Source organism: Bubalus kerabau, chromosome 17 (genome assembly GCF_029407905.1).
Source record: "Bubalus kerabau isolate K-KA32 ecotype Philippines breed swamp buffalo chromosome 17, PCC_UOA_SB_1v2, whole genome shotgun sequence".
Taxonomy (NCBI): Eukaryota; Metazoa; Chordata; class Mammalia; order Artiodactyla; family Bovidae; genus Bubalus; species Bubalus kerabau.
The window spans coordinates 13234047-13257198 of NC_073640.1; the positions used below are offsets into that span (position 1 = coordinate 13234047).

Consider the following 23152-nt stretch of genomic DNA (forward strand, 5'->3'; position numbering starts at 1 on the left):
CCTTCCCGGGCTGCATTCTCTCCAAATGTAGAAGATAATACCTAAATAGGAGGATAAACCAGCCTAATCTGGCAACTGGAATGTAGTAAGAACATAATACGTCTTAGCTGTCATTGTAATCCTTCAACAGTTATTCCAAACGTAGCCTCATCCTCAAAGCCTTCCTGCATCACCCACTCCCAACCCCAGATGGGGCTTCCCATATATGCATAGCTTAGCACAACTTATACACACTCATACACGTTTTGTAGTTGCCCATGAGAATCCTAACAAGGATGTGTAACACTAGATGTATAATAGATAAGCCCCCACTGGCAGTAACTTAACACAGAAATTTATTGCTCCCTCATCTCACAATCCATTTTTCCATTTTCAGGAGTGGGGTAGGGACATGGCTCTGATCCACAATATCCTTCAAACACCAGGCTCCTTGACTCTTTCCATCTTGTGAGACTGCTTTTCAATGTGCAGCCCTCAGGATCTCCATGGAAGGAGGAGAGAGGGAGGAGGGTCTTACAGGGGTCTGGTAGCCAGATCCAGAAGTGACATTATCATGTCCACCCACTTTCCCTCAGTCAGCATCAAAACCCCATCTGTCTGGAAGGGAAGCTGGTATGTGCAGCCTGCCTGTGTATCCCAGCTTTTAGTTTCACCCCAGATGGAAAATAAGGTTGCCTCAATCAAACGGGTGCTTCCCGTCTCCCCAGCTCAGCCAGGTGACTCTTGAGGGCACAAACCATATGCTCATCCAGGGTTTGTTCATTTCCATCCTCCCTTGAGCTGAGTCTTAAGAATTAACTCCAAAGATGACCATTTGGTTCCATGGAAAGCAGCTTTCCAAGCCCAGGTGATGGAAGGTACAAATGGACAGAGAGGTAGCAAGGAACTGGCCCCTTTGGGGATGTACCAATAACAGCAGCACCCCCCTTTGAGCCTCAGACATCATTGCATAAAAATAGTTCATTACCAGAGGAACACAGGATGTGTGTGGAGGTGGGGTGGGAAGAGGGCTGGCTCATGCGCTGAGCCCACAGCCTCCTGAGTGTGGGCAGCACATCTCAGCCCATCTTTCCAGGCCATGTCGCCTGGGTCTCCTGGGTTCCAGTGGCAGGTCTGATAAGAACTTTCTTCCTTGGTTCCCCAATCCTGCAACAAGAACGTATTGTCTTGTGTCAAGCAGTGCTTAAAAAAAAAAAAGTTGGGGGGAATGCAAATTGGTACAAACTTTCTGAAAGATGTGTTGCATTATGTATCAACTGTTTTCAAATAGTCATACTCTTTGATACCAATAATTTTACTCCTAAGAATTTATCTCAAAGAAATCATCAGAAATGGTGTCAAAGACTTATGTACTAGGAAGCAGAGATTTATGTGCAGAGTTCTTCACTGAAGCCTTATTTATGATAGCAAAAAATTGGAAAACAGCCTTCAGTTCAGTTGCTCAGTCATGTCCGACTCTTTGCGACCCCATGGACTGCAGCACGCCAGGCTTCCCTATTCTTCACCAGCTCCCGGAGCTTGCTCAGACTCATATCCATCGAGTCGGTGATGCCACCCAACCATCTCATCCTCTGTCGTCCCCTTCTCCTGCCTTTAATCTTTCCCAGAATCAGGGTCTTTTCCAACGAGTCAGTTCTTTGCATCAGGTGGCCAAATATTGGAGTTTCAGCTTTAGCATCAGTCCTTCCAATGTATGTTCAGGACTGATTTCCTTTAGGATGGACTGGTTGGATCTCCTTGCAGTCCAAGGGATTCTCAAGAGTCTTCTCCAACACCACAGTTCAAAAGCATCAATTCCTTGGTGCTTAGCTTTCTTTATAGTCCAACTCTCACATCCATACATGACTACTGGAAAAACCATAGCTTTGACTAGACAGACCTTTGTTGGCAAAGTAATGTCTCTGCTTTTTAATATGCTGTCTAGGTTGGTCATAGCTTTTCTTCCAAGGAGCAAGTATCTTTTAATTTCATGGCTGCAGTCACCGTCTGCAGTGATTTTGGAGCCAGAAAAAATAGTTTCTCACTGTTTCCACTGTTTCCCCATCTATTTGTCATGAAGCGATAGGACCAGATGCCATGATCTTAGTTTTCTGAAAGTTGAGATTTAAGCCAACTTTTTCACTCTCCTCTTTCAATTTCATCAAGAGACTCGTTAGTTTTTCTTCACTTTCTGCCATAAGGGTGGTGTCATCTGTGTATCTGAGGTTATTGGTATTTCTCCCAGCAAACTTGATTCCAGCTTGTGCTTCATCCAGCCCAGCATTTCACATGATGTACTCTGTATATAAGCCTTAGGGTCCAACCATAACAGGCTGGATAAATAAATTATGGGACAGCCATATGATGGAATAATACACACCCATTAAAACTGTGTTTAATAAGAATTTTTAAGCCAGGGGGAAGTATTCCTTCCTGATATAAACTGAAATAGGGAAAGTAGGACATCCGAGCTGCTTAACTATGTGGTCCCAATTATATACACCACTTGTGGAAATAAATACATATACCATGTGTGTAAAACACCTCACAAGGTTAGGAGCAGTTCTCTCAGGTTCCTGGAAGTTCTGGTGAGTTTTTAATTTTTTTTCTTCACACTCTTTTGTCTTGTCAAGTGTTCTATGTGAACATGTTACTTTATAAACAGAAAAATAATGTTTTATTGAAGTACAGTTGATTTACAATATTCTGTTCATTTCAGGTGTGCAGCAAAGCGATTCAGTTATACATATATTTCATATTCTTTTCCATTACAAGAAATTGAATATGATTCCCTGTTCTATACAGCAGGTCCTTGTTGTTTACCTATTTTATATAGTGTAGTGTATGTCTATGCAGAAGGAAATGGAAACCCACTTCAGTATTCTTGCCTGGAGAATCCCATGCACAGAAGCGCCTTGTGGGCTACAATCCATGGCGTCGCAAAGAGTCAGACATGACTAGACAACTAACACACACACAGTGCGTATCTGCCAGTCACATACTCCTAGTTCATCCCTCCCATCCCTCTCCCCTGGGCTAGCCGTAAGTCTGTTTTCTATGTCTATGGGTCCATTTCTGTTTTGTAAATAAGTTCATTTGTATTGTTTTTTAAGATTCTATATATAAGTGATCTCATATGGCATTTGTCTTTGTCTGATTTACTTCACTTCGTATGATCGTCCCTAGGTGCATCCATGTTGCTGCAAATGACAATATTTCATTCTTTTTTAGGGCTGAGTAATATTCCATTGTGTGTATATGTATACGTGTGTCTGTGTGTGTATGTCTCTGTGTATGCATACACACGACCTCTTCCTTAGCCATTCATCTGTTGATGGACATTTAGATAGCTTCCATATCTTGGCTATTGTAAATAGTGCTGCTGTGAACATTGTGGTCCATGTTTCTCAGAAAATAATTTTTTAAAGCAGAAAGAAAAGCAAGAAGTAAAAAGAAAACCACCCTTTGTCTCTGCAGACTCCATAAAGACATCCTGCAGTCCTTCTCTACACTCATGTGAAGACACAGGTGCCAGCCTGGACCACAAGGCCCCCCCCAGTGTAACAGTCACGAACTAACCATTGCTGCCTGGGATGCATCCCCTTCAGCTGTCATCACACCCATTCACCCACATAAACATGTCCTCTAGAGTCTCATCCCGCTAACCCTGCAAACAGCACTTTTCTTTACAAGAAGAACGGCTTACCCCTCTGTAAGTTCTCTGTAAAGACAAAAATGGCAGGGGCCCTTCACCCTGACTCCACGGCACACTCATCCCTAACCTGGGTTATGGTTCAGAAATATGTATGTGGGGGGAGAGGGGGTGGTGGTTGGAAAGCATTTCCACGTTTCCCCTGGAGCTATGATTTCCGGTTTTATCTGGAGGAATCAAACTGCCTCAAAACAAGTTAAAGGATAGATACATGCTTCTAATGTTTCGTCTTGGGTGGGGGTTTTAATCCACTGAGGTTAGATGGTTAGGATGACAGACACTATTAACAAAAATGATAATTATCCTAACGGGTACAATAAAATGCACTGTTGTCCCCACACTGGCGTCAGAATATGAACAGAAAGTCCTTCAAATCCCATGGAACGAGCCACTGGCAACCTCAAACTCATGTCCTGAGAAAGAAAGCTTAGGGCATTCAGGGAAGCACGTGGATTCCACAGAGCATGTACTGCCCGGGACCCTCAAGGGAATCACTCTGAGATGCAGCCCACACGGCCCCGCTGCTCCAGGCCCCCATGCCAGGGAAAGAGTCATTTCCCCATCATTGCATTTCCAGGAATTAAGTGCTCCTTCCTTGCCAATTATACAGTGACTATTCTTAGAATTGAATTTAAGCTCCATTAGAAAATTGTTGAAAGCCTTCAGTGCTCATTTTTCACCAAATTGAACTCTATAATGTTACCATAATAGAAAAAAATCTTCTGACATTCAACTGGAGTTTTTTTTCTATTAACTTAGTAACAAGGGTCCAGTTTCAGGAAAAGAGTTTCCAAGCGTGAGTGAGATCACACTGTTTGTTGCGCTGCCAGAGCCTGTGCTCCCTGGGTTTGAACCTCTGCAAAGCTAGCACTAATCTGGAAATTTCTAGGTTTCTCTGGTGTCACCAAATAAGTTTTCTGTGAAGCTGAATTCACTCCTTCACGTACCATGGTATTGTGCATTGTGACTAGGTTTCTAAAATAGCTGCTCTCCTGATTCTTAAACAGACTACGAGGGTGGAATTCAGGGCCATTTGAGGTCATCATTCTTGCAGGTTGATAAATGGACTGAAGCAAGGCTTTACTGGATTTGGGTTTTTTCTGTCTTCTGTGCTCTCAAAATATCATACTGTGGTCACTTTATCTGCCTCCAGGAATCTCCCTGGAAAGTAAATTAGAAAACTAGGTTTTTTTAAGATTTATGACTTGAAAAGAGAAGAAAAGCAATAAATAGTATCAGATGAAGAGCCTCAGAAAAAGGAAATTACTCTTTATTGAGCAACTACTCAGTGCCAGGCATTGTCTGTGCATTCTGTTGTTTCATCTTCCCAACAACCATCAGACAGGTCTTACTGTCCCCATATCACAGAAAAATGCAGCCGAGGCTTTGTCTGGAATCACATAGCTCAGAAACGGTGGGTCCAAGCCAGTGGGTTCCCTCTATGGACCTCAAGGCATGGACCTATCCTGAGATCTCAGCAAACATTTACTCTTTCTTTCATCTGGGGCTTGTGCTGTCAAGGACTAAGGGTGGTCAGTGCTGACTCTCCATATGAGGGGGTTAAGGTGTACTTTGTTTAGGGCAGGGCTTGCCCTGGCTTCCCTCCTGTCAACAAATACTTTCACCTACCTCCTGCTGTTTATCACCACACAGCCAGAAGCCAGCTGCATCTTCTATAAGGGGATGAGTGACAGACAAAGGGATGGCCCAACCATGTCTCCTTTGGGGAATCCGTGGCCCCCAGTTGGTGGCATTTCAGCTCTGCTGGGTGAGGCAAAAGGAGAAGGAAATGGATGGTATCCTAAATGAGCCTCTCCTGGTTCTTGCAGAGGGAGAACTGGGCACAGCATCCTTTTATGCATCTGTTGAGTGGGTCAACTGACAAATAGAGTTTGCCAGATGCTAAGCCTGGAAGTTGCCATCTATAGTAAGAGCATCATTGTGTGTGCTTTTGAAGTTTATGGGGTGTTCATACTTGTGTGAGAGCTACAACCTGTTAAGGAAGCGTCTTAATCACAATTCACTTAACAAGCACTTATTAAGCAGCTGTTAACTTTCCGGGCACTGGGCTGTGTACTTTCTCATCCCTTATCTCTTTTCATCTTCACTCACCACTATGAGGTCAGCATTGAAATTCCTGTTTCCTGGGTGATAAAACAAAGGCTTAATGTCACTTAAGTAACTTACTGTGCTCAAAGCCAGACAGATGTTAAATGGATACTCCAGCGTATGAATTCATCAATAACTGAACTTGTCTCAGACAAGGACCACAGCGTCTTTCTGCAGGATTTAGTGGTTGGCAAACATACACCCCAGACCTGCTCTGGGACAGGGATAAAATGCAGTCTTGGAAACCAGGTGAATCAAGCAAGGCAAGAAAAATGATGGTTGCTGCTGCTGCTAAGTCGCTTCAGTCGTGTCCGACTCTGTGTGACCCCATAGACGTCAGCCCGCCAGGCTCCCCCGTCCCTGGGATTCTCCAGGCAAGAACACTGGAGTGAGTTTCCATTTCCTTCTCCAATGCATGAAAGTGAAAAGTGAAAGTGAAGTCGCTCAGTCATGTCCGACTCTTAGCGACCCCATGGACTGCAGCCTACCAGGCTCCTCCGTCCATGGGATTTTCCAGGAAAGAGTGCTGGAGTGGGGTGCCAGTGCCTTCTCCAATGGTTAGATGCAGCAATACTGGAAAGCATGGCATTTATTTGGGACAGTCCACCGTGAGCTTTCAGCTAAAACTGCCGAGGGAATCTAATTGAACTAGTTGAGCCAGAAACCTTACTAGTACCCAAACCTCCACCAACTCCAGGACCTCAGACTCTGCGAGGTCCCTCCCCAGCCTCCTCATGCCCCAGACGTCTACCTTCTCTCCTTGCTAACTGTGCCGTGCTGACAACCGCCCCACACCCCTCAAGACGCCCACAGTCCCTGGGACCTGTAAACGTGTGGCCTTCCGTGACAGAAAGAGGCTCTGCAGGTGTGATTAAATTAAGGCTCTTGCTATAGAAATTGCCCTGGATTGTCCACGTGGGCCCAGTGCCATCGTAAGGACCCTTGTAAGAGGGAGGCAGGAGGCTCAGAGCCAGAGAAGACGCGATAGCAGAAGCACGAGGTTGGGGTGACGCTAGGATGAGGTCGTGAGACAAGGGATGCAGGTGGCCTCTGGAGGCTGCACAGGGAAGGAAACGGGTTCTCCCCTGATGCTGTCAGAAGGAGCACAGCCTTGCCCATACCTTCATTTTAGACTATGCCCTCCAGAACTGTAGGATCATAAATCTGAGTTAAGTCACTAGTTTTGTGATAATTTGCTCCAGCAGTCATAAGAACCTAATATACTAACCCTCATCTCTTTCTCTCCTCCAAATGAAGAGTGTTCCCCCGTGATCAAAACTGCTCCCTCAACATTCATCCACGCACACCTAGAATCCCCCAGGCCAAGGGGACTGCGTGTGCTGCATTTGGAAAGCATTCCCTTGGCACAGGAATTGTGCCTTAATCATCCCAGTGCCCACAAGGGCCTCGTACATAGCACGGTGCCCACCCCATGGTGCCCACAAGGGCCTCGTACGTAGCATGCACCCACTAAACATTTGTTTAATTGTTGAGATAGCTAGCGTTCCATTGCTTTCCTCGGTGAGACTCTTAAAACCCTTTTATCAGCAGATCTATTTGTATTTGTCTGGAGCTAGTCACACGTGATGGTAGGAGAATGAAATGAATAATATCGTTTTTGCTACGAGGAAATACACATTTTACTCATGAACTTTATCATCCTGTGTAGCAGAATCTGAGCGTTCACTCTGCATTTTGTGTCGGCTGTCTGTGTCAGATACACGACAAGTCTATTTGATGTGTGCGTCTCAGTTCCTGACCCTGTCTCTTCCTCAGTTTGTTATTTTTACCTCTGTCTCTAGTTGTCTGCATTCCTAGGAAGAACAGAGATTTTTACACATTATTCATTCCTCCAGAATCTTGGATTCCCCCAAAAGTGATGTCATCTGCCTTTAGATGCCTCGTTAAGTGACAGGGCTGATATTGGAGAGTGGTTGCTACTGGCTCCTAGAAGCCAGAGTTTTGCTGCTAAGTGTCCTACCATGCACAGAACAGCCTAAATGTCAGGAGTGCCACGGTTGAGAAACCTCATGCTAGAGCAATGGGCTGAAACTTGGCCAAATGACCCAATTCAGAACAGGAGAGCAGGCTTAAACCCAGTTCAGGGCAATTTTTAAGGGCCCAGAGGCTTTCACCAACTGCAAGCTCAGTTTTGAGCAAAACTCTCTTACAGCCGTTCAACTAGAAAAGCTGGCGTCTCAAACGCCGACAGCTGGCACGGAGCCGGAGCCACCATGCCCTTGTGCGGAGCTTCTGTGATCCTCTTTTGCCTCTTCTCAAGGGGCTGTTGGCAAGAAGGACAACCTGGGAAAAAAGACTCTCTGGGAGTTTAAGAAGAAGGCTCATGCATGTCTACAAAGATCTATAAATGACTGATAAGCACATGGAAAGATGCTCAACATGACTAATCATTAGGGAAATGTAAACCAAAGCGACAATGAAATACCATCTCATTCATACACATTAGGATGACTAATACCAAAAAAAAAAAAAAAAAGGAAAAAAAGACAAGTTTCCAGGATTGTGGAGAAATTGGAACCCTTGTGCACTACTGATGAAAATGTAAAATGCTAAGGAAAATAGCAAAGTGATACCTCAAAAAAAAAAAAATAGGATTAGCATGTGAGGTGAAAGTTGCTTAGTCATGTCTGACTCTTGTAGACCCTGCTGGGCTCCTCTATCCATGGGGATTCTCCAGGCAAGACTACTGGAGTGGGTAGCCGTTGCCTTCTCCAGAGGATCTTCCCAACCCAGGAATCAAACCCAGGTCTCCTGCATTGCAGGCGGATTCTTTACTGTCTGAGCCACCAGGGAAGCCCAAGAATACTGGAATGGGTAACCTATCCCTTCTTCAGGGGATCTTCCTGACCCAAAAATCTAACCGGGGTCTCCTGCATTGCAGGCAGATTCTTTACCGGCTGAGTTACCAGGGAAGCCCAGGATTAGCATCAGATCCAGCAATTCCACTTCTGAGTATATACTTAAAATAATTGAAAATCAAGTCTCAAATAGATATTTGTGTGATCTCAAGTTCATGGCAGCATTTTTCACAGTAGTTAAAGCATAAAAGTAACCTAAGTGCCCACCAGTGAATGAATGGATAAGTAAAATGTAGTATATTTAGACAATGGAACATTATTCAGTCTTTAAAAAGAAAGAAATTCTGACACCTGCTGCTGCAGAGTTGACTTTTGAGGGCGTTGTGCTAAATGAAATAAGCCAATCACAAAAGCACACATACTGTATCATTCCTCCTATGAGTCACGTAACTCACGGTCATTGTGCTAAATGAAATAAGCCAGTCACAAAAGCACACATACTGTATCATTCCTGCCTGTGAGTCACGTAACTCACGGTCATTGCCACCGTCTGGAGGGACGTGGGAAGGGGGAGTTAGTGTTTAACAGATAGAGTTTCAGTTTAAAGAGTGAAAAAGAGAAAGAGGACTTTGGACTCAAAGGAAACCAGACGGTCCAGCCACTTACCAGCTATGAGGCATGGGAAAGCTGACTTAGCATCCCCAAGCCTGAGTTTCCTCATCTTAGATGGTATTAACAATCAAGTGGTAATGAGAAAAGTTCAACAATTGTGACTGCCACCCCACAAACATTCTGTAAACAGGGCTGGTGTGCTTGTTGTTAAGAACAGGAGAGGACTCTAAATTCTGTTATGTGAGGCACTTGGAAGACGCTTGGACTGGAAAAGCCACCCTTGAGCGACAAACATGATCACTATCTTGCAATGTTTGGCGGAGAGAGGAAGTTATCTCCAATGGGTCAAACTGGGATGAACAAGGCAGAATTCTAGGGGATATGTTGGGGCTCAGAAATAGAGAAAACTTCCCCTCCTGGGTGCTGGAACACAGTCTCAGTGACGTGGACCCTGGGGACAAACACAGGGCCGTGGCATACCCCACCTCACTTTAAGCAGGGGCCACTGCCTGGACAGGGAGCAGCCACAAAAGTAGCCCTTTCCTGGGCTTCTACAGACAGAGAAAGTTCCAGTCACCCCATTGGAAAGTCAATACAGCCGTCCATCCATATCCGGGGACTGGTTCCAGGACCCCTGCAGATACCAAACTCCATGGATGCTCAAGTCAGTTATGTAAACCTTCACAGTATTTGCACAGAACCCACGCACATCCTCCTGTACTTCAAATCATCTTTAGATCCCTTGTAATGCCTAATTCAATGTAAATGCTATGTAAATTGTAGTCAATACAGGGTAAATGCTATGTAAATAGTTGCCAGCACACTGAAAATTCAAATTTTGCTTGTAACTTTCTGGAATTTTTTCCCCAAACATTTTTGATCTACAGTTGGTTGATTCTCCCATGTGGAACCTGTAGATATGGAAGGCTGACTGTAGTCTGCCTGCCTCACTCTTCAACAGTGATGTGTCACGGAATTAATCAGATCATAGAAGGAGAAGGCCTCTGTGCACTGCCTTCTGTGAGCGAACAGTACTGGGGAACAAATGCAAATGAGCTGTTGCAGGCATAACAGATCCTGGGATAGGAACTGGCTCATTTCAGGAGGGTTTATCTTAATGTAATTGTCTCGGTTAGCAAACTTGCCTAATGGCGGCGAGGCACACCCACCAGCACGCGTTCGAGCACCTAACACTCTGGCTTAGTCTGCTAGGGCCGCTGTGAAGGACCGTGGACTGGGTGACTCAAGCATCAGAAACGGATTTTCTCACAATTTTGGAGACTGGAAGTCTAAGATCAAGGTATCCACAAGCGTGTTCCTTCCGAGGCCTCTCTCCTCGGCGTGCAGACGGCCGTCCTCTCCCCGCATCTGCTCGTGGTCTTCCTTCTGCGTGTGTCTGTGTCCTGATTCCCTCTTCGTACAAGGACACCAGACCTACTGGATCAGGCCCCACCCGAATGACCTCATTCTACCTTAGTCGCCTCTCTAAAGACCCTGTCTCCAAATAGAGCCACATTCTGAGGAGCTGGGATGGGGACGTCAGCACAGAGATTTGGGAGAGGCAGAATTCAGTCCACAACAGACACAGTTAGAACTCAGAGCAACACTTTTCAAAGGGGACTGGGGTGGATAAGAGAGAAGCCCTCAGAGCTTTTGTGGCTTTCACAACCTCTCAAAAACCAAACTCCAGGACTGTGCACCCCTGAGTTGGGAGAGGCCTGATCCAGATTCGGAAATAGGATGTATTCTATATATAGCAGGCATGGTAGGAAAAAATATAGCTAACAAAAATGCAGGCAAAATAAAAATCTTTGTACTTTACCTTAATGAACTGTGTGATAGAGAAAGAAATATTCTGATGCAGCAGCCCCGCGTTCTTCATGTTACTTTGTGTTTTCAGATGTACCCCCGCCCCCGCCCGAGGTGTGGGCAAGCCCTGTTGATGCAATGACACAACCAGCAAGGCAAAGACGCTTTGCTACAGAGTTTGAGCCAATATTTTATATCTTACCTCCATTATTCAATTTGTCTACACATTTCCCTTTTCTTGAAAAAATACCATATTGCCTCTTGATTTCAATGTTCATTTCAGTTCAGTTCAGTCACTCACTCGTGTCCGACTCTTTGCCACCCCATGGACTGCAGCGTGCCAGGCCTCCCTGTCCATCATCAACTCCTGGAGTTTACTCAGACTCATGTCCATTGAGTCAGTGATGCCATCCAACCATCTCATCCTCGGTCATCCCCTTCTCTTCCCACCTTCAATCTTTCCCAGCATCAGGGTCTTTCCTAATGAGTCAGTTCTTCACAACAGGTGGCCAAAGTATTGGAGTTTCAGCTTCAGCATCAGTCCTTCCAATGAATATTCAGGACTGATCTCCTTTAGGATGCACTGGTTGGATCTCCTTGCAGTCCAAGGGACTCTCAGGAGTCTTCTCCAACACCACAGTTCAAAAGCGTCAGTTCTTCGGTGCTCAGTTTTCTTTATAGTCCAACTCTCACATCCATACATGACCACTGGAAAAACCATAGCTTTGACTGGATGGACCTTTGTTGGTAAAGTAATGTCTCTGCTTTTTAATATGCTGTCTAGGTTGGTCATAACTTTTCTTCCAAGGAGTAAGCGTCTTTTAATTTCATGGCTGCAGTCACCATGTGCAGTGATTTTGGAGCCCAACAAAATAAAGTCTCTCACTGTTTCCACTGTTTCCCCATATATTTGCCATTAAGTGATGGGACCAGATGCCATGATCTTAGTTTTCTGAATGTTGAGTTTTAGGCTAACTTTTTCACTCTCCACTTTCACTTTCATCAAGAGGCTTTTTAGTTCCTCTTCACTTTCTGCCATGAGGGTGGTGTCATCTGCATATCTGAGGTTATTGATATTTCTCCCAGCAATCTTGATTCCAGCTTGTGCTTCATCCAGCCCAGCGTTTCTCATGATGTACTCTGCATATAAGTTAAATAAGGAGGGTGACAATATACAGCCTTAACGTACTCCTTTCCCTATTTAGAACTAGTCTGTTGTCCCATGTCCAGTTCTAACTGTTGCTTCTTGACCTGCATACAGGTTTCTCAGGAGGCTGGTCAGGTGGTCTGGTGTTCCCATCATTGTTTTGCTCTGGGTGACTAGGCTGTCTGTTCAGTTCACCACACATCATATCTGCCATGTATTATGTTAAACACACATATAATCAAAGTGTAGAGAGAGGAGTGTAAAGCAACACTGCTTCTCTAAAAATTCAGCCCTATTAATTTTGTTCATATATCACTTGGATTTTTATTAAAATAGTTTAAAAAAACATTGTGCAAAGTAACTTTGAAATGACAGTGTGTTTCTAAGCCACTGGTGAAGAAATGCTAAGAGGTGCAGGGGGATTTTTGCTTTCAAAGACTACCATGATTCAAGCCTCAGATCAAAGCAGTCTGAGCCCTTTGGGCTTTTAATGAGTGGACTGATTATAAAGTTCAGTCCAGTAGCAAGGGAGTCATGTGTTTAACCTCTATCGCCGCAAAGCAGACAGACCCAACTTAGGAACAATCGCCCGCACCTCTTTCTGTGTGGGTTCATCTCCTCCTCCTTCCACCCAATACCCTCAGCTATCTAACTGACGAATCGACAGACTGGAGCGTAATAACCCAGCATTCACTGGAAATGGCCACTCTGCCTGGGTAAGCTCACCCAAGAGCTGGTCATTGCCCCGTCATTCATTTTTCCCACGTGACAGTATGAAATGCCTCACCTGGGTTCAGGTAGAAGATACCTCAGTTTCATGCAAAATGAGATTCTTGTTGATGAAGCCAGGCTGATTTCTAACAAGCATGGCACACTCTTTTATACAGGACGGGGAGGCCAGGTTTCAAAGAAGAGAAATACAATCCAAGTAGATCTTTGCATCTCTCAAATTTCCCTCCTACCAAAAACAAGTTTAATTTTCAAATCTATAGTAGAAAGGCTTGTTACTTAAATTTTAACCCTCACAAATGGTGGGTTCATCTACAGTCAAGACTCTTAATAACAAATGGAACATAACTCAAACTGGGATCAGAAAAAAAAAAAAAATGAACCAATGAGCTGACATAACTGGGAGGTGAGATTTTAGGCAGAGCCAGGTCTGAGTATTGGTGGGAAATATTCAAATAGGAACCGTTAGCCGTGACACCAGCCAATCAGAACAGCACCCGCTGGTGATGTCAGCCCTGCGTGTGCCATTAGGGCAGGGCTCTCAGGAGCCTTCTCTCCCTCTTGACTTCCTCTCCTCGCTGTCGGCTTCACTCTCAAGTAAGCTCTGACCTCATGCTACAAAACACCAGCAATAGCTCCAGGTTCACAGTCCCAGGAAAGTTCCTTCCCAGGGTTCCAGCAGAATTCCTGGGTCTAGAGCAGATCAGGGGTCTAGCCTAGACCAATCACTGACCACAGGCCTGGGTCACCTCGGGGGAGCTGGTGCAGGAACAAAACTCTGGGGTCAAGGGGCAGTGGGCTGGCTGTCCAAAGTGGAGGCAGGTGGTGCAACCAGAAGAAGGGGTAGACATACGCTGCTGAAGCCACGAGAGTCATGTCCACACAAGTCCCATGAGAGTCAATGGGCCCTTCCTGGGGGTTCTGTAAATGTCGAAAGGATCAGGTTGCTTTAATCACTTGCCTCAAGTGCTGTTAATAAACTTGTCCTTGAAAGATTGCTATTATTGTTGACAACAATACTTAATAGATATAAAATCTATACTCTAAGGCTCACATGGTAAAGAATCTGCCCGCAGTGCAGGAGACCTGGGTTTGATCCCTGGGTCAGGAAGAGCCCCTGGAGAAGGGAATGGCAACCAGCTCCAGTATTCTTGCCTGGAGAATACATGAACAGAGGAGCCTGGTGGGATACAGTCCATGGGATCACAAAGAGTCTGATATGACTGCGCGCCTAAGACACACACAGAAGCAATTGGCATTAAAGAACACACACACAGATGCATCCTACCAAACTGACTGTCTACCCAGCTGGGCTGCCCCGACAGTCTCAGGTATGCTTCCTTAGGGGTATCTGTGGCTATGAGACGAGCTCTCTCCCAGTTCCCTACAACCAAATCGCTGTGTAAATATCAGGTAACTAACCATGTGATGCTATTTCTGTCACTAAAGTTTAATTTTTTTAACTATTGATAAAAATTCTCAACTATCAGTAAGAGACAGTTATAAAATACTTTTAAAGACTATAACACAAATTAGTGTCGCAAAATAGAGTCAGGAACTATTCAAAATTCATGACAAATAGATCAAGCGTTGACATCCTGGAGTCTGTGGATTTTTTTTGGTTTGTTTACATTGAGAAGCTTTTTTATAAAAGAATTGGAAAATACCTTCTTCATCTCCCATAAGGAGGGGTTCTAACATACAGTTATTATTTTCATCTTCAACAAGAATGCGTCTTTATTTCTTACTTAGAGTTTTTGCTAACTACCTTTTCCCATTTCTCTTGTGTTTTTAAGAGAAAGGAGAAGCACGAGTGTGTTCTGTATGCCCGCCTGTTTCTTTACATCAATTGTCATCTCAGATAATTGTTATTTGCTGAGCAAGGGCTTTCCGGCTAGGGCTGGATAAAGCAACAGCTAGAAACAAGAGTGGGAGTTTTATGGCTACATTTAGCATATTTCTTCATTCATTCATGCATGCCTTTGCTCATAAATGCCCCCACCTCATTCCACAAAAGATATGAAATGGAGCTTTATTGCTATGAGTTCATGCTGGCCTAAATATTAAATTCTGTGTGATAATCACTTGGGCTATTCATCCACTTGTCACAGGGTTACTTACGGCTAGTGCAAAGTCTGTTTTCTCATCAGAGGTTAGTGGTCCCCTTTCCTTGATCAGGATTAAATAATGCTTCCTTTGCCGCTCCTCTTTGGTTTCAAGAACACATCCACTTTATCCTTGCTGACCTTGCCCAGCAGGCAGTGCTGGGATTTCCTTCAAGCATTTGTTTCTGTAAATATTTTCAGGCATTTCTGCAAGCTGTGGAGAAGGCAGGGGATTTTAACTCCCTCCAGCCTGGGGTTCCCAAGTTCCAGGCCCCAACACCTCTCCTTCTTAGCAGCAGCAGCGGTATATGTAAAATGCATTTCCAAATAGTGTCCTATTTCTGAAATGGGCTGTTTATCTGTTGGAGTTGGAGGCAAGCATCAGAAGTCAACTCTGAAAGGTGTCTGCAAAAGAAACAAAATGTGTCAGAAGTCTGTGAAGCCATTCACAGAATCAACAAGCAGATGTCACAGCAGGGGGGACCCAGGGCCAGGTGAGAGACCAGGGGCAGCAGCATCAGGATGGGCTCGGCCCCAGCATCCGCCTGGCCTGGGCTCAGGTGTGAGAGTGAGTTTTGGGGGCCTAGTTTGGGTCAGGGCCCACCCATAGCCAGGGGATGGTTGACCTTGAAGGCAGACTTTAGTGGGAATGGAGTAGTGGCAATCAGAGCAGTATTACCAAATTTCGGGAAGAAGAACTCTCAAGCTGAGGGGTGCGGATGTGTCTACTCCCTCCTGCTTTTCCAACCTGTGATTAATAGAATCATTGAAAATCATTGGAAAACTTAGACTTGTGCACTTTTTAAATAGACTTTTTATAGCAGCAGCCTTAGATTCATGGCAACATTGAGGGGAAGGTATGAAGGTTTCCCATCTATCCCCTAACCCCAGGCATGCACAGCCTCCCCCAGGGTGTAGCACGTGTTCCAGTTGATGAACACACCTCATCACCCCAAGTCCCCAGTCTACGGACTCACTGCTGGTGGTGTATGTCCTGCAGTGTGGACACAGGTACAAGGACACGTGTCCACCTTGACAGCATCACCCCCAGTAGCGCCCCTCCTGGAAGCCATCTGTGTTCTCCCCAACATCCCCCTACCTCCCACCATCCCTTGGAGACCATTCCTCTTCACTTTTTCCTTCCCTTGTTGGCCTCTTTAATGACTATTTACTTGAGTAGATATAATCTTCTAGTCTTGGTCCTTCTTTCCAAAGTCAAAAACTCTTTGAAACTGGCTGAATTTTCAGATTGCTGACATTATCTGCAACACTTTCTAAGACTCCCCTCAAAATGAGATCATCGCCATGAAGGATATGAGAAAATAGAGACCGGTACTGATTGCAGTCCTGTCGTCTTCTAACCTGTCCTGACTTCTTCCCCGTTTCCTTTTTTTATGTGTATTTTCCAACATCTTATAGCTTGCTTAGTGGGAGGATTGGTCTGAATTGCCTGCTTCACTAATACCAGATATGAAAGTCCCAGTTTTATCTTCTATCACACGAAACAGACACAAACACCTGAGAAATGGGCCAGGCCACTGTTCTGAGAGGGTACACCAGCACAGCAGAAAGAAATGGAAAGTCTAACTCAGTGAGCTCCTACTGTGTGCATGAGTGGGCAGGGCTGGGTTGGTAAGCACTGAGCTAAATAAACTGGACTCCGTTCTGAACTGGGGTAGATGGTTATATACACAAAAGAGCAGCAAGAGATGGCCCCAGCGGTCCTGCAGTCATGGAGCCTGTTGGGAAGCAGATGCTTATCCAGGGAAGAAACAGGAGGACTTGAAATGGGGCCAGGGGCAGAGTGCTACCCTCTCATGGGAGCCTGTGCTGGCCACACAGTCTGTCTGAGCTCAATCCCCTCATCCTTGAGCTGGTGATAGCAATCCCTGCCTCAAATGATGACGGTTAAGATTATACGAGCTGTCCCGTGCGCTGAGCCTGGCGGTGCACCCAGCCAGAGCCAGTGGTCATGACGATAGGGTACCGATGTGGCAGTGGCGGCCCAGGGCCGTTCAAACCAGCTCACGAGCCAGTGTGGCCATCTCTCCCCAATGCTGCAGTCTGTGGCATCAGGAGTGACTCAAAGTCAGTCACAGCGGAAGTATTTACTCCATGCAAATAGGCAAATGCTAATATTCTGGGCTTTTTTCCCTCCAGAAAACTGGATGCTGAACCTCTAGCAATCTACGAGGAAAATATAATAAGAGCCGGATGTGAGTGTGATCAAAGAGAGAGCCTAGGATTTCAGGCCGGAGCCTGAGCAGACTGGGGCTGTGTGTCCTGTGGTCCCAGTCTTGTAAGGGGCTTTGTTTTATCGTGGTTTTGTTTGGGAATCTGGGCTTTTTTTTTTTTTTTTTTTTTTTTTTGGTCCAGCAGAGTCATTGCTTCCTATTCAGAATTTCTGGCCCCTTCTTCCAAAGCTGAGCTGTTTGGAGACTGGAGGAGGGAAGCAGGGGTTCAATGTCATCTCACAAAAAACATTTACTCATAAAAAGTTTCGTGTTAATATAGCTGCTGAAGATTTCTCCCAGCTTTTACTCGGCAGCAGTGGGCTGAATCGTTGACTGGATTTTACTGCACTGTGGTTCCACTGAGGAAGGCCAACTTCCTAAATCATGCGCCTGACAGCTGCCATATTTCTGAGCCCAGAGCCAAGCTGTGACCTTCTAGTTCCACAGTAACTAGAGCCGGGTGACATGCATAATAAAGGGAGTACCTAGAGCATTTTTAAAATATGGAAGGAAGCTGAAATCAGATAGAGGTGTCAGTTGGAAACTGGTTACCAGAATTGAGGCGATCCATCTTTTCTGTCTCAGGATGCTGATGCGAAAATCACAGTGACTTTCACTTGGCAAAAGAATTTTGAAATACATGGGTTTAGGAAGCCCCCACCCCATGCCAAGGACCATGCTTCACATATGATACAATTTTCACAACCATCTTATCAGTAAGGTTTTAGTGTCTCCGTTTTACATACAGGGATGTGAAAGCTTTGAAAGATTGGAACCTCTCCCAGTGACCCACAGGTGTTAATGACTGAGTGGGGATTTGAACTCGGGTCCATCTGCTGGCCTCTGTTCTGGCCACTGTCCCCAAACTGCTTCCCAGTTGGAGACTCCCCCTCACTCATCGGCTCACCACGGATTCCTCTGCCTGGAACGTCCTCCCCACCATCTCTCTACTTGACTGTCTTCTTTTCATTCATACCGCATCTGTCATCCCCGCTGAGTGGCTCTCCTTGCTTCAGTTCAGTTCAGTCACTCAGTCGTGTCCGACTCTTTGCGACCCCATGAATTGCAGCACTCCAGGCCTCCCTGTCCATCACCAACTGCCGGAGTTCACCCAAACTCATGTCCATCGAATCAGTGATGCCATCCAGCCATCTCATCCTCTGTCGTCCCCTTCTGCCCCTGCCCCCAATCCCTCCCAGCATCAGAGTCTTTTCCAATGAGTCAAATCTTCACATGAGGTGGCCAAAGTACTAGGGTTTCAGCTTTAGCATCAGTCCTTCCAAAGAACACCCAGGAGTGATCTCCTTTAGAATGGACTAATTACTTCTCAGTAAATAAGCCCTCCCCTACTCCCCCATGTTACTAGTCACCCCTGTACCATTGCCCAATGTGATGGCTTCCAGAGCACATGTCACTCTCTGAAATTGTCATACGGTCTGTTTACATGTTGCTTATAATCCTGCTCCTTCTTCTAGAGCATAAGTGCTGCCATAGACACAGTAATACATAAATAAGAGTTCCTAACACACAGTAGCCGTGTGATGAGTACTGAAATGATAGATGGATACATGAATGGGTAGATGTGTGGATGGATGCACAGATGCAGAGATGGATATGTGAATGGGTAATGATGGATATATGCATGGATGGATGTGTGGATAGATGGATGAATGGATGCATGGAAGGATGGACATGTGAACGTGTATGTGGATGGGCACATGGGTATATGGGCACGTGAAATTGAGCAAGCTCATGTTGGCCATGGGAGATTCCTCCCTAGTTCAGGCCTCCTGTAGCTACTCATCTTCTCAGCCCTCCTAAAGGGGTCCCAGGCAGCTTTCCTGGAGACCTGTATGCTTACCTCACCTTCCCCAGCAGACTGAGCAGTGCCAGCCTCACTCCATCACCGGTGGAGTGAGGTCAGTGGGGATAGAGGCTGTGGGTTGACCAAGGGCCGTGTTGGAACCGGAGCACCTCCCCTGTGTGGCCTCTGGGTGAACCCTATATTCATCTCCCCAGCCTTCTGACCAGCTGCAGGGCCCTCCTCCCTCTGGGCCCCTAATTCACAGAGATGGGGGATACAGACACCAAAACTTGCATGGCCTCTATCGTCCAGGCTCACGTAGTCTAGAATGGGTAGCTGTATAAATAAACACTTTTTAATTATAAATACAAAAGCTGTGATGAAAATGACATTCAAGGTGAAAAACAAAAAAGGTGCAAAAAAGGACAGTCTGACAAGGGCAGAGAGAAAGGCAAGTCTATGTCCACCTGTTAGAGTCAAGGAGAAGAGCCGAGCTGATGCTTGAAGGCAGCCCAGGGGCCAGGGGGTGGTGTGCAGGCCCCGGAAACACCGCAGGCAGAGACATAGAGGCTAGAACTGCTCACTGACCAAGGGGGCACAACTGTGCCGGGTCTCGTGTGGTCCACGGTGGGAGTTAAGCCTTGATCTGTAGGCAGTGAGGGCACTGGAAGGCCTGAATGCAGACAGATGTTGCAGTCAGATCTGAATTTTAGAAAAAGTTCATTCAGGCACAAGACAGATGTTAGGGGAAGAGCGGAGAGGCTGAGAGGTCACTTAAGATGCTGCCACCTAGGACAAGAACAGCAAGGAAGAGAATTCAAAGATGCGCAGCTGAGCTGAGAAGCGTGAAGAAAGTGGAATCCGCATGATTTGGTGATTAACTGGACTTGGAGGCTGAAAAGAAACTTTTGTGGCAACCCCTTGCCAGGGAGAAGGTTCCTGACCCACCTGCTGTTCTCCCGCAGATCAAATATGCTGGACTCTATGCTTTACCTGAGTGCCTCAATCTTCTGGTGACTTGGAAGAAATGGCTGAGCATCAGGCTCCAGCAAATCCCAAGTGCCCATCCCTGGGCCAGCAAATTGACTAGCATCAGAAGCCCATGGGAGGTGCTAAAATTACAGAGGCTTAAGCCCCACCTCCAGTGTTGTTGCCTGGAGAATCCCAGGGACGAGGGAGCCTGGTGGGCTGCTGTTTATGGGGTCGCACAGAGTCAGACACGACTGAAGCGACTTAGCAGCAGCAGCAGCAGCAGCAGACCTACCAACTCAATGTCAGGACCAAACTCCAGTGTCAGGACCTGAGAATCTGTATCTTTAATTCTGCTGGTGATTCTGGGGCCAGAACCATAGAGCACCCAGTTTGGGAAACACTAGTTCAGTCTCTCCACTAATATTTGGAGAGAAGGATCAGGAGCCAAGTCACCCCTCTGTCTACTTGCCCTGGGCCAGCACAGTGCCTCCTGCAAAGCGGATACCGGTTCTATGCCACCCAGCTCGCCCTACACAGGTGCGGAGTCTCTGCAGGGGCACAGCCTATCTGGAGACATGGTGTTGAATCTAGACAAAGACGTCAACCTAGAATGTTCTACAGCAAAGGCAGTGGTTTCCCCACCCAACGCTGTCAGCAAATTAAATGACTAAAGCAAAAATAAAGCAATGGGCCAAACAGTCAAGTCTGGGCACAGTTTTAATGACTAATTTCTAATGAGAGTTTCAAAACACTAATTTTCCGGAGCAGAAAATCAAGTTGTGCTCATTTATAACCCGTCATCTGCAATGAGTCGGAGGATATTTCTTTGTTGTCAGTTAACTTTCTCAGCCCGTCAGAATACAAAGTAGGGCTGTGGGGCCATAAATCAGATCTTTGGGACCTGATGAATGGTTATTGTGCAAATCCTGCATTTGCATTGGATCTGGAGACATAAATCTACTTCTCATGATCTTACTTTAAAAAAATTATCCCCCTGAAGTCAGAGTGAGCAATTTATACAGGCATTCTTTGCCAGCTGTTTATTTTTCTCACCTTTTAATGACTGCCTTTTCACTCTCTGCATTTACTCTGTCTCGTAAAATGTCACTTGTCACATGGAAGAAACTCCCAGGACTTCGGTGTGAATGTGCCTACCAGGAAGAATTTACAACATTTTGCTCATCCAGAATAGCTATTGTTCGGGCAAAGACTGTCAAAACTTACTAGTGTTAGAAAGAAGCTTCCAGACCATCCTTGAACCTGCCCTTTGTTAGACGGGAAACCAGGACTCCAGTTGGCAGTATCGTCACCAGGCCAACTTGGTGACAAGACCTGGTCTCCTGTTTGGGTTTGAGAGAAATAAGAATCCTTGATGGCGTGAAGAAACAGCTGTAACCTTCATGATTAAGACTAAGTGACGCCTTCATTCAAAGACAGTGACGTGAGTCGATAGGAAAAGCCAAGGAAAGAGCAAGGTGCTTGCTCACTCATTCCTTCATTATTCATTCATTCATTCACCAGGCAGCTAGTTACCTCGGCCCATTCTGCTACAGTCATTACAAGTAAGACTAAAGATCCCATAGATGAGCCTTAGAGAGTTCTTCGTTTGACTCAGCATATGTCAAGCAGGCAAAAATGAAAGAGCATCAAAATACCCTGTTATTTGGGGGCCCTCTGCAATTCATTAGTAGAATATTCTGAAGCACATCGTGAAAGGATGTTTGGTTTTTGTCATTTTTCTGTGCTTCGATCACCTAGGAAACCATGGAGAGCTCACGTCCTTGAAGATATTTCTCTTGCATATAACAGCTTTATTGAGACATAATTCACAAACCCCACAATCTACCATTTTAAAATATACAATTCAGTGGGTTTTAGTATATTCACAGAGTTGTGCAACCATCTCCACAATCAGTTTTAGAATATTTTCTTTACCCCAGAAAGAAATCTATTCTCCTTAACCATCACCTCCATTCTGCCTCTCCTCTGCCATAGCAACCACTAATCTTTCTACTCATCTACTACTAAACGATTTTTGGTCTCTATGGATTTGGCTAGACTGGATATTTCATATGAATGAAGTCACACAGTGTATGACCTCCTTAGGTTTTTGGGCTTTTTAGAAAGACAGGAATATGGGAACAGAACTGCTTACTGTTTCAAGAAAAGACACATTCATCCTTTTGCCATAAACTTTATGAAAGTTTCAAATGCACAGAAATGTTGAAATAATTTTGCAGTGAGCATTCATTCACCCATCACCCAGATTCTACTGTTTTCTTCCACTTACTATATCGCAAATCTACCTGTCTCCCCCATAGACTACCATTGTAGTGGTGGGCATTCAAGGAAGCAACTTCCAACCTTGCCATATTGAGAAGGAAAAATACTCAATTCTTCACAATAAAATGTCCATGTAGGAGATTTTAAAAGCCAAGAATGTTAGTAAATTGATATTAGAAGCCCTGAAAGATAGAATTATGTTCAAAGGTTGGAGAAGGCTTGAATAGCTTTCCAAGAGAGCATGTGATAGGGACATGAGGCCCAAGGACTGACCAGGTTTGGAATGACAGGCGTCTCAAAGGGACCAGCCAGCAGCCTGGCTCAGTGGTCCACAGTGAGAGAGCCAGGGAGTAAGCCTCACGGTTTAGGGAGACAGCAGCCTTTTCCTGAATCTGCTAATTTGGCTGGGTTTTTTTTTATTTGGGGGGACTTTCTGAGATTCGGGGGTTTAGTTTAACTGTCAATTTTGACTCGTACATTTGAAGGGAAGGTGCTTTTCATTTTTTCTTGCACAGCACAAGCTTTTAGAATTGTGATGGTACCCAGAGCCCCAGCTCCTCCCAGACCAGGGGCCCAGCATCACATGCACAGATGCCCCAGGGCTGTGGTCTGGATGGGCAGGAGCAGACCTGGTGCATGAAGAGAGGGATCAGGACATCGGGTGGGTGCTGAAACCACACGCCACTCACTCTCTGCCTCCCAGCCCATCCGCTCTCACCCTCTGGCCCCACAAGCCTGTGTGTGAGTGGTGTGACTCAAGGGTTGGAAGACACTGGCCTGTGTGGTGCATGCGCACACGCACGCGCGTGTGTGTGTGTGTGTGTGTGTGATGAAGACA

The 23152-nt window shown here is 45.6% G+C and overlaps 1 protein-coding gene and 1 long non-coding RNA gene across 6 annotated transcripts in view; one reads left to right on the top strand and one right to left on the bottom strand.

Moving 5' to 3' along the window:
* The window catches only part of CDH13 (cadherin 13), a 1017465-nt gene that overhangs the window by 949890 nt on the left and 44423 nt on the right, over positions 1-23152 (top strand). The gene's annotated exons all lie outside the window — the stretch shown is intronic.
* LOC129630828 (uncharacterized) overlaps positions 1-23152 on the bottom strand; it is a 34276-nt gene that overhangs the window by 10525 nt on the left and 599 nt on the right. The gene's annotated exons all lie outside the window — the stretch shown is intronic.